Raw genomic sequence first — 20,242 nt, 5'->3', positions numbered from 1 at the left:
TAAATATGATATTTTTTTCTACTTGGATTGCTAAAATATAAAAAATTAAGGAAAAATGTGATTTTAGAAGAGAATGCTGGTTTTTTGTTCCCAGAGAGAGACGGGAACGCGGTGGTTACATTGTGGATGAGTTGGGATTGCCCTTATAGTAAACATTTTATCCTAACACACGTGGAAAAATAAAATATATTCCCTATAATGTGCATTGTCTTAGGCACATTTAACAGCAATATTTTTTTAAGATTACTTCCCGAGATGCTAAGAGTCAAGCGTAGATGGTATTTTTCTCCGTTGAAATGAGGAGTGCCTGACGTTTCTGAAGAATGTGAAGTAGACCTGACCGATGCTTCGCTTAATCCATCGGTATTTTCAAGGCTGCATATGTGCGTAAGGTTTGTCCAGAAAAATGTAGATTAATTTTTTTCCGCCGACGTGGACCACTTAAGTGGGGCAATTCGTGTTTGGATAGGTGGTGGTAGGTCTTAGGAAAGTAATGCAACCCGTATCAGTTGCCTGTGGGCCGTTACAGTGTGCTGATCACTACAAAACCGGACCCCTGTGCGAAAGTCGCGTCACGAATTCACGATGAAGCAACGACACGCGATAAAATTTTGCGTCAGGCTCGAAAAATCGGCTTCGGGAGATACAGAAATGTTCCGAGGAATGATTTTCCGCTGGCACAAGATGTCCATGGAGAGTAGAGAGGCGGTTGACGATGAGGAATGCCCTAGGCATCTATGAACAACACAGTGTAATGAAAATTTGCAAAATGTGAGACGTGCTCAATTCTGATTGACCTCCAAGAGTCAGGAGCAGTTCTGTTAGAAAAGAGTGCAATATTCAGAAAAATACAGATCATTTAATTCTTACTGAAGATATAGCCATGAGAAAGGTGTGCCAAGATATGTCCTAAGTTGCTGTCTGAAGTTGCGCTCAGAAGGCTGCTTGTGTGACAATCTTGCCTTGGACCACGGTTAAAATGACCGAAATTTTTAGAGTAGGTCACTGGTAGAACTGGTGGAAAGACATGGGTCTTTGAGTACGACCCAAGTATAACCCCTTTGAGTTCCATTTTGGACCACTGTATTACGCCAAAGAGGCCTTGACCAGGTGCCTTAACGAGGATCCCCTTGATGCCTTTCAGGAAGCGACCACAACTGGCGGAGGCACTGACATTGATGCATCGATACATAAGGTTGCTTTAATAAAGAATTTTAACAACTGATACTTTACTGATATTTTTTCTACAGATTTATTTATTTTTAGGGCATACATTGTATTTATGACTGATGCTGAAATTATTTTCCCTCATCTGGCCCATTAGCTCAGTTGGTTAGAGCGTCGTGCTAATAACGCGAAGGTCGTGGGTTCGATCCCCCCATGGGCCAAATTTTTTTAATTGCATGCCAGTGGATTAATACATTTTTCCCCTTCTTATTTCAAATTCTGAATGACCCGACTAAAAATGCTGACATTCTATCAATTAATAGTTTGGTGTTCATTCTCTCCTATTTAATACACCCGAGAGTTTCCGTATTGGGGACAATTTGAGACTTGTTTAAAGTCTTTAAGATAATACAAAATAAACTAATTTAAAGTATTCCGCTAACATGTATACATTTGCTCACTAAAACTTAGATCTTCTTAAGGACTTGAAATGGATGCTTTTTGCCTTTTCCTATCTCTTTAAAAGATATCAAATCACCCATTAAAAGATATAAATATCACCCTTTCCACCTGGTACCTAAACACGTTGATCGTGGGATATTTGTATAGATGTAGAGTAGTCTTGGACTAGTTGTAGTATTACTGGTGACCTAACACTCCCTACAAGACGTCCTTTAATGGAGTACTTACACCAGAAGACTTTAAAAATCAGCCTTAAAGAAGCTAGATTACATTAGACGAGCTGTAGGAAAGTTTATTAGAGGATAAATTTAATTACACCTAAACGACATAAGGACCCACACTTTTAGCAATATTATATTAACTGCAACTGGCACAGTGACTTGCAGATAAAAAAGGACCACGGTGGATATAGAGTACCATGGACTACCCTGACGATCGAGAACAGTTACCAGTGTGGTATAAGAATTGGAGGTTAATATTAATTATAATACAATCTACAACACTGAAATTTTTGGCATAAAAGAAAAGATAAAATATCAGTCAAATATAAATTGATGCATTCGCACTAAGCATTCCGGAAAAGCAAAATACATGGGTGCCAAGTTGACATCAAAGCTTTCATTTAGTGTGCCTATTAGATGAATAATTGTAAGATGATAATTTTTAATAGACGAGTTGTGAAAGGACGAAAGATTTCCGTGATTTTAAATGGGCCCTATTTGGAGTATGCACCAAGGATTTGGGATACATGGGAGAACATTTTATTTACAAATTCGAAAAAATTTAGAGAAAATGCACCAGATGTTTTCAAAAATTGCTACGGTGAGAAATTTTGCATGCGACGGATATGCTGGAGGAATTAGAAGCCCTTTCAATCATCACGAAATGGTCGGGTAAGACTAAGACATTTAGTAAAGCAGATGACACTTAAGTCTAGCGGCTCTAACGCAATGATTAAGGTATCAAATTATATTGGCAGATTTAACCACAAAGATAAAAATAGAGATGGACACCGTTGAAGACACATTAAATATTCCTTCTTCCCTCGGACAATACAGTATCAAACTTAAGTATTTTTACGTTATTGTTTGAAGAAAAATATTTATGTTTTACGATTAGTTAACTATTGCATGATGTATACATGTATGTATCAACGTATGTTTACGAGTGTTTCTGCGCATGAGCTGGTTAATACTCAAATACATTCATGAATTATTAGTTATGCGTGTATGACGGGTACCGTTCCACCCCCGCCACACAACCATGTGGCGGCTTGCAAGGTATGGTGGGGATGTAAATGGGATTGAATTAGAAGGGGTGCGGGTAGTGTACCTGAATATGCACATACCTTAGGGCGCTTACGCTTACGAGGCCTGCACACTCGAATAGTTATAGAATTTTTTAAATAGCGCGCTTCCAATTGGTTATTATTTTAACACGCTTGAAGCGTTTGTGTTTAGAAACTGTCTAAATAATCAACCTTCAACCACTTTGTTGATATATTGTTTTGTTGATTAGTTGCTGCCGTATTTTTATAACAGTTATGATTTCATGAATTCCTTTGGGAAATCGTAAGTCTCACTACGCATATAACTTAAAATAACTTTAACTAAATATAAAGTTTAAGTAAACATGTGACTGTTCCCTGGCTGATGCTTGGACCTGAGGCCAATCCGTTGGCAATGAAGTGTTTTGAAACGCTATGAAAAATGAAATTAAAGCTCTGCAAAGTTTTTTATTCATTTTATCCATTCAATTTGATAAAGGAAAGTTTTAACTATACGATGCAACCATGGGAAAGCTAGGGGCGTTGACGTATCTTCACAGCACGTGCATGTTGACGTTATCGTAATGGACCTATAGTGAAAAGAAAAATCCAATAACCTTGAAAATTCGCTCCATGGAACCGAAGAAATCGCGATTCCTGCCGTTACCGCATGAGTCAGTATCAAAAATATCAGTCAGTAGAGGAAAAAGGACGGTAATTGAAAATCTGCGTTACTGAAGAAAATCGCGTTACGCTCAGCAATAGTGATAAAATACAGAAACATTCGTGACTTTGAAGGGGAAGGCAACGACATCTATGCGCCATTGTTGACGCTGGATTTATACGCATGTGATGAAATCATGCCCATCGAGAAATAGGGCATCAATTTCTATCTCCGTGAATGGCGGCCCCGGTTTCATAAACGCACCGCAGGTATTATCGCCGGATGCTCCACTACACAGACGCATAAATTACCCTCTATTAAGCCTGTTCCACAGATGGTGGTTGTGGCTTTGGAAGAGTGCAAATTCTTCAAGGGTTAGACCCTGGCTTGGGGCATAGGCACCTGGTGTAACTTGCAGTTAAGAGAAACGAGGAGGCGATAGTCATGGTGGAGGAGGAGATAAGGAATAAACCGCAAAGAAAGGGGCAAAAGAACCCTTAAGATGGCAGGGAAAGGCAAACATTGGTTAAGAGGCCATTCCATCGGGTATATGGCTGGAGGAGTGGCGAGAGAGAGAGAAAGAAGGATGTTGGGGGCATGATGGGGGCTTTTGAGCCCGTTTTTGGAAGAAATGGCCGGTTTGGGACATGGTGGAAGAGGAGGAAAAGGAAGGTGAAAGGTTGTCGTGAAAGTTGCGAGGAAGTGGTGGAGAGAAGAAAGGTTGTAAAACGACGAGGGACAAAAAGTATGGGAGCGAAACGCTGATGAATAATCGGGGAATGGAAATGGAGGAATAATAGCTTCCTTCCGTTTGATTCCCGAGGTTTCTCCGAGCTCCTTTGCTCTTCCACCTGAGCCTACAACAGCTCTTCTACACTCATCCCTACGGTGCACTGGTTTTTTAAATTGAAACAATTTAAGCATTTTATCATAGCATCCTCTGTATTAGATCGTCAATCCTAAGCACGGATAGATTTTCTATATAAAAATGCACAAGAAACTTTTTCAGAGTACAATAGAGATAAAGATATCAAATACTTTTCTTACTTATGTGTAATTCATGGCATGAATCCTTTATTCTATGCTCGTTAATTGAATGCGTAAAACTAAAACATGCGTAGTTTGCATAAAAAGTATCAAGAACGGTATTGAAAAAATTGATTTACGAGGTAAACGTATTTTAAATATTGCTACTAACCCTCAAAGTTCTTCGAAGTATATCCCTTAAGCTTCGGCACACTTTTGCAAGCGACTTTTCCAGGACTCGAAGGCTTCCTGGTAAGCGAATTCTGGTCCGTAAGTGTACGCGTGCTAGCTTCTTTGACGGCACTTAGGGTCCCACGGTGGTGTCCTTTGAGTGAGAATTTAACTTTTGGGCATAGGAAAGAGTCTACTGGTGCCAAATCGGGACTTAAAGGAGGTTGGGAAATCGTTCCGATGGCGTTGCAGAAAGTCTTCGTAAGCAGACAATCGACTCTGTTCTTGGTCGACCGTAAAGCCCTTCGGGACGAGTTTAGCTCAGATCTTTGGTACCGCCAAATTTTCAGTTATAACGGTGTGCACTGTCATCTTACCAATGCCAATAAGATCTGCGATCATGCGTACTCTTAACAGATGGTCTGAATTCAGTACTTAACGCACACGCCAGAAATAAATCGTCACCAATACTTATCATTCAAACCTCTGGATGGTTTAACTACCTCCAACATTGCACCATGTTTAAGTAATCACGTGAATGGAGTATCCTCGTGGAACTCCTCTGCTTATTAATTTTTACTTAATCGAATCCATTATGATTTTGGAACTTTCCCTAAATTCCTTAAATGCTTTACAAGTAATTGAAAGTGTCTTCAGGTGATTATAAAGCCTTTCTCAACGTAATAAGTCCTATTCCATTTGTTTTTACAGCTCGTCATACTATTATCTCCTTCGTGAGAGATATAACTAATTAGAAGTTAAGTAACTCCAAAGCGACTGCTCACCGCTATATTTTTTTCACTATCCTACTTTCAAGTTCTGCATTACCTGCCTCAGTTTGGTGGAGGTCGATCGTAAAAGTGAATGTAGTTCAATTTTATTTACTCGTTTTTCGTATGCAAAAGAACTTGCAGTCTTGGTGACATTAACGGCTATTGGGAGAAAGGTTCTCCGTCTCTTCTTGGGTTTATCAATAAATGTTTTTCCTTTCCTTAACCCTGTAACCACCCTTCCTCTCCCTAATGCCTTATCCATCCCATCCCACTTGGTAATTGAAGCCCCTTCCGCACACATTTTTAGTGGATTGCCGGGTCTTTATGTAGATATAGATTCAGCATCCTTCGTAATCCCCTGAAAATCTCTCCAACACTATTCTTCCTTCCACCAAGAAAAACCTTTGACCTTTTTTCCCCTATTATCATAGCTCGTAGGCGCAACAACATCATTTTATTTTAACCCTAATTTTCTTTTTTAGCTAATTAAGGGATGTCCTTAAGATTATTTTCGCGTAATACCGAGAGGACCTCGTTCAAAGACCACGGCCGGAGGATGGTAAAGTAACAAATAATGATTTTCGTTCCTCATTGTGACTCTACAAAGAAAGGCCGAATAAATTTAATATTCCCAAAAAGTTTGGCTGCTCCATGAGAGCTCGCTTGTTTGATTGCTTGCTCACCTCACTACTTGTGATATTCACAGATTGAAAGTGTCATGGTGAGAGAGTAGTTATATTCCCTCAATAACTTAAGCACTTTAGAAACGTAAAGTCAGAAATTAGGATTCTGCCATTTTCAAATATAAAATTGTGAAAATTGTAAAATGCAAAAATATATCATTTTATCTTTAAAATTGATAGAATGGCCTCTCACATACGAGCGTACGTGTTTATCAGTCAGTTATTTGTTGGATATAGAAACTAACCTAATTTCACAGACTGAAAAATGATAAACTTCCCTGCCTCTCTTAACAAAACAGAATCTTTCATACGACGCTAAATTAAACCCCTCTTCAATTCCGCATGCTTCTCTTATCCCTCCATTCCGGTCAGCATACAACATACCTATTTTGTTCCTACCCCTACTTTGCTTGCCTTAAAGTTTCATTGATAGGGTTTTCATATTTATGAGAGGTCGATATTTTTTTCTTGCCCACATTTAGTGTCTTTATTTAATTTTACTAGGTTAACGTATTGCTTTCCAATTCTTCCGGTTGAGATTAACTCGCTGGCTTTGTCAATATTACGACCGTTTCCCTTAATGCATCGCTCCGCAATGCGCTGATTCCCCCCCCCCCTGAAACACTTTTCACATTCGTTTAAAAGTTATTACTGTTCCACTCCTCGCGGAGACAAGTTCCAACGCTAAGTTACGAGTGGAACCGCAGTCATAGAAACATGCCTCCAACGCGGATGCAGCTTGCTCCTCGTCTAAAAAAATAAAAATGAAGCTAACTCCGGGATCGTGGAATCTTGTCCTCCTTTGAGGAATCCCACCTCGTGTCCCCTCAATCTCCCATACACTCTCTCGCGGGAATGCTTTTAAGACCAACCTCACTATTTCCCGAAAGTTAGCAGTTGGCAGTGCCAAGAGCCTCATTAGTTCCTGCCGGGGAGACCCTGCTGCTTTCTCTCATCCGCGAATAAGGGCGCAATCCCTCGCAAGTCCCTTTACCTTGCACGCGCTAATCACGTCCGGGGCAGGGGAGGGATGTCCTCGCAATGGCCGTACCCTTCCCTACTTACGGCAGCGCGATACTCGAATGCAAACGTCGCAGAAGAATAGACTGCTTGAAAAGTGTGGTTTATCGAGAGCATACTTTTTTCCAACGACATACTTCATCTTACCAACGACACCCACTTTGGATAGTAGAGGTCGAGTTTCCCAAGAAGTTGCGTCAGGCGTATAAAACGCTAAATTAAACTCACTTGGTAAATATATTGAAGGGTTAAATAGTAACTTTTCCTTTCCCAGTGATCAAGAAAAAAGAAATTATGTCAGATGTCACTTCGTGGATATATTTAACATTTGCTATGAAGCATGAAAATTACTTTGCGCCAAGTTATTCAAATTATCGTAATCCTGAAATGTTTCCCATGGAAAAACCATGTACTCTTCTCTACTCTATCTTAAACTTATTTTATTACTCTTTTTCCTATCAGCATGTCTGGAATGAGTAGCGGCATATTTAACATTTAAATTACGGCAGTACGTGCTATTATGTCATGTTAAAGTTTTCCTTTGCTTAACAAATAAAATTTCCTTCGTTGATAAATAAAATTTAAGAAGCACGCGATTTTGATATTGTATGCATAGTGTGGAAATATACCCTGGCGTAAACTTTATCGGTGGCAAATTACAAAGAAACTGCGGGAGATGCCGCAACAGTAACTTTTAACGGAGTCATCTGCTAATGTGCATTTCAATGCAACAATTTCAGAGTGTAAAAATCATTCGCCTTGACTGGGATTCGAACCCAGATCCCTCAATATCCGGTCGAGTGCTTTAGCCACTTATATCGAGGCGTCCTCTTGAACTCTGAAATTTTGGGGTTTTTAAAGGAACAAGATGTTGTGACGAAATACCGTGCATACCATGTCACCGGGCGAATGATTTTTACACTCTGAAATTGTTGCATTTAAATGCATATTAGCGGATGACTCCGTTAAAAGTTACTGTTGCGGCATCTCCCGCAGTTTCTTTGGAATTTGTCAAAGTATAAACACCATAAGTGTTTAAAAGTTGGCTTTAACCTCGTGGACAGTGGCGCGTCACGCAAGAACACGAATGCCGGTGACATTGTATGTACGGTATTTCGTCACAACATCTTGTTCCTTTAAAAGCCCCAAAATTTCAGAGTTTAAGAGGACGTCTCGGTAGCTTAAGTGGCTAAAGCACTCCATCGGATATTGAGGGATCTGGGTTCGAATCCCAGCCAAGGCGAATGATTTTTACACTCTGAAATTGTTACATTTTATCGAAGGCTTTAAGTGTACCATGCAGATATAGATGAGCAGCCAAGAATAAAAATTATTATGATGGACTTGCTAATTCATTCACCAAAGTTATGATGTACAGCGACAAAGTTGGTTGCACATCGGACTTAGGCATGCAGATTTTAATCCCTGAATCACGCCCATGGCTAAAATGCGAGTCTAATATGTTGCTGTTTCAAATATTTACAGTATCGGAATTTAACTAAATATCCCGCTTAACTCACTTTTTTATCCGACCTATATTTCAACAAGCATTAAATAGGTTGTCTAGTGTTGGCAAAATTAAAAATATTCCATGCCTAATACCTCATTCACCGATGAAAATAGATGACAAATCCTACCTAATTACAATAATGGCGATCCTCAATAAAGGATCTATTGGGAAAAAGGCTAAATTGGAAATCTGAAAAGTTTGGGAAAAAAAGTACCGCCAGATTTATAAAAAGGTGCTACGAAAAGAGAGTAAGGGAGACGGACAAGTTAGGTTGGGAAACTTTCGTTTCACAATGAGAGAAGGAAAGACTATAAATATGAAAGACACCTGATTTTTCTTGTGACACTGAGGAGATCATTATGGCAATGAATTATATTAGTAGAATCGACAGCCGAGTTAAAATAATTGAGATGGACATCATCACGGACAGTCGTTCTTCCCTTGCACGAAACATACTGTTACAAAATGGTAGCAATGCAACCGAAATATTTGATTCGATCTGTTTACACGATGCTTATTTCAGTTCCGGAAATTAGGATGCTAAATATTGGATGCAAACTCGATTCCAAGACTCGGAGGAATCCTTTTGCGCCATCAACTTTCTTCTTTACTTTCGATTTTGACGCAAACCCCCTTTTTTTGACTTCGTCGACGAAAATACTTACAATTTAAATGAAATAAACATTTAGTAGTCGTATCTTTAGATTTCATTCATAGTTACGACGTGGCGTTCTATAGGCAGTCGTATTTGGAACACTGTTTATTTGCCAAACAGTTAAAATCCCGAAGACGAAAAAGAGAGATGTCTGACAAAGAATCGGACTTTTCTATCGAAATAAAGAAAAAACGTTGTATTTCTAAATACATAATTTGATTTCATTGTAAGAATCGATCGTGTCCAGAAACGATCCTGCTCATCTGTGGTTGATAGTTGGTTACAAGAATCGCAATGAAAATAAATATCGTGATAGTTACTTACAGAAATGAAAATCGAATTTAATTCACTAATCTAATTCGATTCTCCCCTTTTAAAAGATACGATTTTAAATATCATGATTTGAATGCTACAATAGGGATCCTTTGAAACGGCTTTAATATATCAAAATTTAGTCAAACACAATGGTTGTCACATAATGTTTACACAAATGTGTCTGTACGGGTGTTTGTATGAGTATGGGTAAACATATTCAAATGCATGCATGAACCAATATTTCTGTGTGTACGGGTGGCACTCGAACACCTACCGTATCACGTCAGACGGCGGCTGGCGGAGCGTATTTTAAGAATATATGAATAATTAACTAGAAGATCAATTCGAGAAATATAGGCTAGCTCCTGAAAATGTATGCTGCGCTTAGAATTTACACTGCGGTTGAATGAGAGCTACTTATTTCCGTCTGTATCACCAATGACTCAACAGATAGGTGAATATCTCACAGATTATCAAAATTAGCATGGGGTATCAAGAGAAGGGATTTGAACAAGGAGCCAGTAGATTTGTACCAACTAGGCCACCATGTTGAAAGCATACAAAAAAAGAACTCTAGATTGTTCCAACTTTGAAATTAAAATCCTAGAGAAAACGGAAATTAGGAAGGTTTAAATATTATTCTCTAAGAATCCGCGAAAATATCATGTTTCTAACTTGGCCCAAGAAACTTAAAAGTAGGTAAAAAAGATATCTGATTATGTCGCACTAATGAAATTTATAATCAAATGATGGTAGGTATTAATGGTGAGAGATTTTAAATGAATGAGATAGGAAATAAAGGAAATATACTGAGAATGATTTACTAAAATAAAAAGATGGAGTGGAATGATTTACCTAAGAACATTATTTGTGGAGAGTAATGGAAAGCAAAAATGGTTGTATATTAAAATTAATCATGATCAATAACGTCAATTAAAACAATTGTAAAATCAACTAGATACATAAAGCCAAAGAGTGGGATTTTAATCGCATATTATTTAGCTGTATGTCATCGTTAGTTGTCTTTTTAGGAATGTAAATTAATGAAAGGACTTTTGTATTCCACGAACAACAACTGTACTGCACAGAATAGCCAATCTTTACATATGGCGTCATAACAGTTGTTAGATCTAATAAATAATGATGAAAAAGCAATCTTCATCTTTTTTTTAATGCTAATGAGAGCTTACGATAATGAAGTGCATAGGACAAAATAATCCTAATTTAATCATTATTTAAATAACCATTTCCTAACAAAAAGTAAAATAGTTGGCGACTTCATGTGTTTTCATAGCGCACTTAATGTTGCTGCTGATTTAATTATAACGAATTTTGCTAGATTTTTGCACATTTAACGCTGGTTATTAATCAATACTGGTTTGCATAAAACAAAGATAGAATTTCCCTGTATGCCTGCAAATGATACTTTCAATCTAAATATTAAGAGAAGTAATGTTTAAAGTTAAAGTGAAAGCTCATCGAAAATCATAGAGGAATAACATTTGTGATCGATGGCTATCGAAGAAATTCTAGAATAGATCATGTTATACCGTAACAATATAAATTTAATCTACGAACAGGAAAAAAACTAAACCATACTCTATCAAGTAAACGTGAAAAATTAATACGTTTGTACTACCTGGAGGGGGTAAAATGTTGCATTAAATGTCATATCAGAACCCGTTATATTTTATGGAAAGTTATATTTATTTTTCAAGATATCATTCATCATTATACTAAGAATGATTTAAGACAGGGGAAATAGAATTTATCTGCAGTTTCTCAAAATTTTAACCACATTTTAGATCCTTGCTTCATTTCTTTTTTCCATTACATTCATGTACGTCATTTCACTATCTCTTAGGATATTTGATCGAAGAGTAAGTCTTCTCTGTCCCCATTTTTTCTAAAAAAATAACACTTGCTGACAATGACATAGACTTAAAAAAAGTGACCGACGAAATGGCAATGCTGTCGAGTGATGCCTTTCACAAATGCCGTTATCCCACGCGGAAACATGGCTATCCGTCTTCCAGGGAAATATTGGTAGACGTTATGTTATGGGACTTCAAAATTCTGATAATGAATCACTGAGATAGTGTGTATCTGTCGGAAAAACATAACCCTTCTCTATAAAAAAGTACCAAAAGATTTACCTACGAAATTGGATTCAGTTAACCTTGGATTGGAACTTAAGGTTTCTATGGGCTGCTCAATAGCTTACACAAAACTTCCAATCGTTCGAGCAAGCACGATGATCATTTATCTTTGAAGAAAGAGATGGGAGTGATGAAGTGTATTTGACTTGAAAAAACAACGATTATTCTTAGGGGGGCTTGTTTTTTGGAACGGAATAAGGAAACATTTTACCCCCACATAACCGAGAAGTTATCTGACCATTTGAAAGAACGGCTAAGAAAACGTATCCAGAAAAATTTTGAATTTTAAAGAATGATCATTCCATTTCCTGAGCTAAATTTGATCAGGCTTTTGCGTATAAGCAGCACCATAATGAGAGCGCAGACACTGGGAAGGATGAACTAACATAAATAATAATTGAACTCAATTACTTGTGAGTCGATATATACGCAAAGATAACGAACGGATCTCGAAATTATTTTGACCAATAACATTTTCTGCCCTACTGTACACTCCATTACTGTATTTCTCAGCTGAAAAAAATGTCGTTGATGTTCTTTTTACATTTTATAGGCATACTTCAGGCAAAAAAAACATGTGCTAATCTCTATTTTAGTTAAAGAAACGCCTATTCTAAATGCATCATGAACCCCTGAAAAGTACGTGTTCTTTGCTATACACCTGTGGGAATATTCTAGCTATTCAGCTCAGCTGCAGATGAAAGTAAAAAATAAACCTAATTCATCAATAATATCAATCATATATCTATCTCAATTGCCTGATAGTTAGAGATAGTACTAAGTAGAATGTATGTATGTAGAGTGTATGCTATTTAGAAATAAACTATGATATAAAATTTATCTTAGTTAGAAATGGAGTTAGAAACATTTCTAGACATTTCATAGCGATAGCTCAATACAAATATGCATTCCAATATTTTCTCCTAAAAAGTCATCGTACATGTATTAATCCAGTGTTATCAAAGAATTTAGTTTTAAAAGGTCCATTACCATTAATACAAACAAATAATTTCAAAAATCATTTTTGTAATTTCAGTAATATTTCCATTATGAAGTGGCAAGGGTAAGACGTTTCATGCAGAGGATTTATCAACTAGATGGAACTTTGGCGGCCATTAAGGATGATTGCTAATTAAAATGGATAGAATAAAGTTTCAACAATGAAATTGTCTCGTAATATATCCTGAGATCCATCCATCACTTACGAGTTGATTAGCCCATAACTTCCATTTAGAATTAACTAACACCCCATAAAAATGTGTACGATATTGGTTGACATACATTATTTGCATGCCAGCAAATGTGTTGCAGCAGCTATTCTGGAAACTCTCGGACGCTTGATCATCAAAACCAGGCGCAGAAGTGGGTTTCAATCGCGCCATATATCGTTTACGGACGATTAACGCGATCGCTGCGACAGAGGGGAAGAAAATTATTCCACGTCGAAAAAAAATTCTCTCCTCAAAAAGCTTTGGTTGTTTTCACGGGGCATTATGAGATATTGGGCCGGCAAAATATTCACTGTCGATGAGATTTATTTTCGAAGCCGGCTATACACTCGCTGGACGATCACAATAAATCACAGTTTCGTCCTAGTGATGTAATAAAAAAAACAAAGGAAGTGAAGAGCGACGAGCATTTAAAAACAGTATACATATAACTATTTCCGTAGCTACATGAGCGAATTCAATGAGTTAGTTCATGGGCGAGAAGCAGTCACAGGAACGGTTCACTCACACGGAAAAAAATCCACACTAAAGCGTATCCCATACTCACCGAGATTGGCCAAAGGGAGGATGACTGAAGCTCTGCTGTCCTCTCAATCACTGCAAAGAAAAAAAATGGTTTTGATTGGTAAGCGTCCACATAAAAAAATGGTGGAATGAAAATTTTGCAATAATATTTTAATCACGTTAATTAATCACGTAGCTTTTTCCCGCAGCAATGTGCATTCGGGCAAGAAATTGGAAAAGGATGAGCCTTTCAATCATGTGTTGAAATAAGTAATTACAATAGTCACATCTCGTTTTAGCCACTATTTTGATCGATAATGATCGTTTTCGGATGGCACTCCAAAAACCTTTTAAGTCATTAGCAGAAAGAAAATACTCATTAAGTACATTGTGAATGGTTTTGATTCCCTAAATTATTGAATTGAATTATGTAATACATTTTAATTAGAAGTAATCTACTGTCTCAGTTTAGATTTTTGATGGACCTCAGGCATCACTACACATGACTGATAATGACCAAATGTTTACACGTTTTCACTAGAAATTTTTTTTTTACCAGACCGTTTTCGATTCACCGCCTCAGTTTCTGGTGAACATATCGATATATAGTGGAAAAGTGTTCACGTTTGGTCATTATTATGTTCGATATATAGTACATCACACTGAATGGAATCACTGCCATAGTGGGTACATGTTATTTCGCACTACCTTAATGGCCGTTCATTAGCATCCTAGACTTGTTGAAATGCAAGTTCATCTTTTCAACGTATGACATCAGAAATGAACCCTGTTTTAATATTTCAGATCAATCAAAGCTTTTGGCGTAAATATTAGCCTTAGTTTCTTGACGATACGAGAAAAATGGCAATCCGAAGGCAGATTTTTTAAATATTTTCAACATATTATTTCTTATTTGATCTAAAATGACTTACCTTTGCTAACTGGGTGCAAAAGACTTTACTTATGCAATGGGTAGTTAAAGAAACCCAAACATTTGAATAACTATAAAAAGGTGGGGCGAGGTTCCCAAGCAAAATTTAAACCGATACCAAAGACTAGTTCGCGTCGAACTATATTACTCTGCAATCAAAGTCATGAGCGAATAAAGTGAAAAGAAATATTCTCCGTAGAATTATCAAACATTGAGCGCGGCAACTCCATAGCGTTTGTGAACACAGACGAATCTTGTTAATGATGAACATTTGAGGTTAATCAGAATACTGTTGGGCTCCTGAGTAGCTAGAGAATAAAATACAGGAAGAAAAAAACACTAGGGTAATACAAATTTTTTTCTAGCCTCAATACGATCAAATTATTGAGAAGCGACGGTATCTTTCAATTATCGTTATTACCAGGGTCCATAGAATAATAAATTCGCTTTGTTAGATATGGATCCGTTTGATTTCAATCTGGAGATGAGTGGACTACATTTAACTATGCATTCTTTCAGCTGAAGTGCATTTTTTTTACGTACTTCTCTTTTTATTTGCACTTCCCAACGTTTTCGGCTCACATTTTGAAATCCATCCTATTAATTTTCCTTCCATTAATCACCCGTCAAATCAATATTTTTCATCTCATATTTTTTTTATTTTTTTGATTGCATTATGCTACTATAAAATTTTTCAAACGTTGGTGAGACATATTAATTCTATATTTGATAGTGGCTACGATTGGAGGCGAAATTAGCACTTCACCAATCGATCTATGCTATTTTCAAGTTACTCTATCAAAGAATGGTAAGCTTAGGGTAGTCCGTAAAGGCAATGTCCCACGTATCCTGTGAACGAACTCTTGTTACACCTAGTTCTACATGCTACTTGCGATCCAACCTTAGGGAGCGTGGCAGGTGGTGACGCGACACACCAGGCATGCAATATTAAAAATAACTTATTCTTTAATGTTTGTTACGAATTAAAAGATCAAATATTTCAAATAATGGAGGCAATGTAAACTACAGCTAAATGCAATACGGTATCAAAGTGCAAAATACTTATCCACATACATATGAGATGAGATGTTATTAACAAGAAAGAACATAAAATCAGAATAATATAAAACAATTACATAACATCAGGCTGCTTAGTTGAAATTATTATTTATTAAATGTAAAATTAAATAAACAATATACCTTCCCTCTAATTGATCATTTACAGTTTTTCTGATCCCTTATCGTGCGTGGGACAAATGATATCGTAAATCGTTCGGTCGTAAAATTTATCTCTCTAATCTTATTTTCGTGATTTCTCCTACCATGAGATGATAGGGCTAATAATACATTGTTAGCATCGTCACTGCAGTGACAAGCTTCCCATTTTGCGCGAGAGATTTTTTCTGTTATCTGACCTTATCTCCATCATAATTTTAAACTTATTAAAACCTTATAATCTCTATTTACTTTATAAATCATTCGAGGTTTGTATAAAATGTATCGGGAACAAATTTTTCCTGACGTAATTGTCTGTCGCAGCGTGCTCGCACCAGGCAGGTTCGGTGGTGGAGATTTGACCTTCAACACGCATTAAGCGCCAATCGCTAGCAAGATTTCGTTCAAGCTATATCGTGTTTATAGTTTTGGACCCCCGTTGAGTGACTCGGTACAAGCGCAAAATGCAGTGAACAATTGAACAGTGGTACGCCACCAAATTTCGTGTTGCACTGAGGAAATCGGATACGTAGACGCCGGGTATCATTCTCCTAGTGTTCAAGGATGAACTCATGTTATAAACTGCAGTTTTTAAGTGGCGCAAGCTCTTTAAAGATGGCCGGGAGAGCATGGAGCACGAGCCTCGTGCTGGGCGGCCGTCGACGTCGAGAGCTGATGGCAACGAACGAAGTATAGGTGAAGTGCTGAATTCAGACCGTGGGTTAAGTATTCGTATGATTGCAGTTCATACTGGCACATTAAAATAGGAGTGGACCCCATGGCCACTTAAAATTTGGCGATGCGAAAGATTTACGCGAAACTAGTCCCAAACATTTTGACAGAAAACTAAAAACAGAGTCAAGTGTTTGCTTGCGAACTTTTACAACGCGTTGAAGAAGACCCCGACTTTTTGGACAACGTAGCCAACGGCACCAGCAGACTATTTCCTATTCCTAGAAGTGAAATCCTTCCTCAAAGGACACCACAATGTGGCCTTAAGTGCCGTTAAAAAAACTTGCAAGCGTACCCTTAAGGATATTCCGGAATCAGTCTACCACGGAGCCTTCGAGTCGTGGAAAGCCGCTTGCAGAAAACAGAAATTGAAAAGTGAGAAAAAGGCAGATTTAATATGAGTAAAGACACACTAAACTATTCTGTAAATTTTAATTTGAGAATCAAAAAGAAACTCAGCTTCTTAAATTTTACAATTTCGAGCATTTTAGCCTCAAATTTTTAACCATGTCAAATGAGTTTTTTTTTAATATTTGGGACGAAGTTCCCCTTTTTTGGGGAATGATATGGAAAAAATTGCGGTCTAACTGAAATTAATATATAGAATTGATGAAGGCTTGTATAATATTATTAAATATTCCATCAACGTAAGTGTCATAAGAAAAGACGCTTCCGCACCAAAAGGGATAAAAACTTCCAGGAAAACACTCAATCCCAAGGAAGAGTTATGGTGCTTTTGAAAAGACATTTCGGGTAAATTTGTAATCCAACGATTTAGGACAAGAGATTTTTGTCGGAAAAAACATTCCAGGTTAGATTTAATATTAAACGTACATTCCCTGATTAATACGGCAGTGGCATTGCTTACTTAAACCACAGTATAAACTTTATCTGCCCAATGATATACGGCTAGGAAACTTGGTCTCTCAAAAATCTTGAAAGATTACAAGATAGCATTACGAAATATAAAATTTGTGTTTTTAAGTTTACGCTTCAAACATAGAGACGAGTAGTCTTTTTTCCTGTTTTTATTTTTCAGGGAAAGGATTACACAAGAAAAAGTCTTGGCAAATCGTAAATAAAAACGGCTGTAGGGTGGTAACTACAGAATTTTCGTTTCACTTCCATTAAGATTAAGGCTAACTTGCAAGAGGAAAACTGGATAGACAAAAAAAGGAAGCGCCAATACCAAATGTGCGCGTGGTTTCATAAATAATGTGGGACTAACGAGGACAGTAAAATTAATGAGGCAAAAAGACGGGAGGAAATATGCATAGATAGGAACTTTTCCTATAGTCAAAGATGGGTTTTGAAATGATGTAACGATAGAGGGAGCACTGGGGAGGGAGATTTGCCTCTTAAAAGGTAAGGTGGATGCTGGATGATTTTCCACCAGACAAAACATCCGAGGGGATCTCAATTTGGCGTCAGTGATTTCAGTGCCAATGGCTAAATAATTCTAGAGAATGTCAAAAAAGGAAGGAGACTTCTATGGCCAGTGAGTGATATTGTTGTGCCCGCGTAGAGAGAGGAAATCATCAATATTCAATCGTAGACATAGTTATCCATCCAAGTCCACAATCGGCGAACTTTTCCACCCACTATGTGTCCTAACTTTGCCGTCTTTTGTTAGATTTTTTATGAGTCGTATCCGGGACCACCCCTCTAACATTCTGCTCCGTCAACAACAATGTTCAGTGAGCTATTGCGTCTCTGAATGGAACCAATGACGTTATCACTTTTTATTTCCAGCATTTTCAAGGTACATTCTTCCAGTAATCTTTGTAGAACTTATTTCTTTGGTCTACATATCTATCTTTAATCTTTATATCTGGAATAAATTTCTTCAAGTTTTCAAGTCATAGCCTTACAATCCTTTTTTCATGCATTCAATACAAGATTGTCCTTTTCTACGTGGGGAAAGACTTTTTTTCTTTCTCTGCAGCGTAGACAGATTTTTATAAAGATACCGGACATCTCTGGGTTTTCTTACGCCACCGAGAAAATTTTTATGGCCAAAATGTATGTCGGTAGATTCAACAACTAACATAAATAAGAGAGATAGAATCCTCAACCAACAGATTCATTTACTCTTTACCAAGCTTACTAAAATTAGATTCTACTTGCTCTTAAATTACTGAGTGCTTCACTATAATTCACTTTCGTTTATCAATTAAACGAAAGCAAATTCGGTTCCCACTTTTACAATTCGCTTGAACCAACACTCTTATTTATTATGTTTATAAAATTCAACTCCCCAACGAAAACACACTTGAACCTCATAAATTTCCTCTCTTTATGCCATTCTATAAGTAAGAAACTACGAAAATTCGACACAAATCAAAAGATCTACACAGGAAGCTTAAGAATTTAAATTAATTTTTAAATTATAAAAGGCAAAAGGCAACGCAGGTGTTCTAATAAGAAAATTTAAGCAGTAGAATCACTATGGTTACACAATAATTGACAGGATATAAATGTATTTATACGATACTTAAATGTGGAAATTCCAAAGAGGTTGGTTGAGATTACGAAATTTCCATGTAGTGAAAATTAATTATTAGACATGATAACTAAGGTAAATAGTAATGGAAAAATTTAATTAATTATTTAACAAAAATAATTTAACTTTTGACTAACATATAGGTGGCACTAAAATCTTCAAGACATATTCTGAAGCAGTTTTACAAAATGCGATAAATGAAGTACTGTCAACGAAGCAAAACAGTTATTTTAATGAATGAAATAGGTATTAATGCGAGACCATTTTTAATCGACAGAAAAATACAGCAAACTAATTTTTGACCACCGTATTTGACCTCATACTCCGCAAGCTTACACACATATTCAAATACTATAACATGTCGAGACGAAGGTAAGGTTCAATAGCCAGCACTGAATCCTGAATTATGTTTTCATTTACACAAAATTAGTGGAGTGTTGTCAGTAAACTTTCATCTAAAGTAATCAATTATGTACTATATCATCTTCAAGTAGAATAAGGTATAATGAAGTAATTTAGTTGATGAACAAGGAACCGTAAACGACGTTGGATTAGAGGATTTCATTGTTCCCCAAGGAATGCTTAAGGAGTATCATATCCCCTACGCCAGGAGGGCTGAAAATACCACTCCCAGCCGTGCGATTAGAATCGGCAATGCCATTACGTTTGCTCATGCTTGGTTGAAAGCCACCAGTTTGAACAGATAAGACTCAAAGAAGATCCAGAAACGGTCAATGCCGAAAAGTAATTCCAAGTTCATGCTGCATCATGATTTACATCAGGGGTTGTAATTTCCAAAAAGACTCTGAAAAATGACGCATTCGGTAGAGTATTAGTGAACTGAACTGTTTGATTACTCCACAGTAGACTAGTTTTATTTTGTGATCCCCGAAGACTACATTTACGACGGTCGCTAATTTTATTCATTGCTTATTAGTATAAGTTTATAAAGTTTGCCGACCCCGGTGGTGACGGGGTAACGTCCTCGTCTGCCATTCCAAGGGTCGCGGGTTCGATTCTCGCCTGGGTGAGTTTCCCTCCATCTAGGGCTTGGGTGTTTGTAAATGTGTTCATTGTTATCGTTGTTAATAGTTCGATGTAAAGGCCAAAATGTGCTGTTTTCGGACTTATACTGAATAAATGAATAAATAAAAAAAATAAATAAATAAATAAAAAACACCCTTACCTAATCCATATAGTTACCAGAGCATTAATTTCACATATTTTCAAACATTACCTAATGAAAGTAACAATTA

General features: G+C 37.1%; 1 long non-coding RNA gene and 1 other non-coding gene across 3 annotated transcripts in view; one reads left to right on the top strand and one right to left on the bottom strand.

The window, feature by feature from the left end:
* The window catches only part of LOC139700839 (uncharacterized), a 396,632-nt gene that overhangs the window by 79,265 nt on the left and 297,125 nt on the right, over positions 1–20,242 (bottom strand). For both annotated transcript variants that reach the window (XR_011703894.1, XR_011703895.1), the window contains one exon: positions 13,649–13,698. This is a non-coding gene — a long non-coding RNA (uncharacterized lncRNA). The remainder of the gene's footprint in view (positions 1–13,648; positions 13,699–20,242) is intronic.
* Positions 1,315–1,388, top strand: TRNAI-AAU (transfer RNA isoleucine (anticodon AAU)). The gene has a single exon. It is a non-coding gene; the product is annotated as a tRNA-Ile (tRNA).

The sequence above is a fragment of the Hetaerina americana genome, unplaced genomic scaffold (genome assembly GCF_022747635.1).
Source record: "Hetaerina americana unplaced genomic scaffold, ioHetAmer1.1.p SCAF_11, whole genome shotgun sequence".
Lineage (NCBI taxonomy): Eukaryota > Metazoa > Arthropoda > Insecta > Odonata > Calopterygidae > Hetaerina > Hetaerina americana.
The sequence above is the reverse complement of the archived record's forward strand: the minus strand, read 5'-3'. Positions and strand labels throughout refer to the sequence as shown.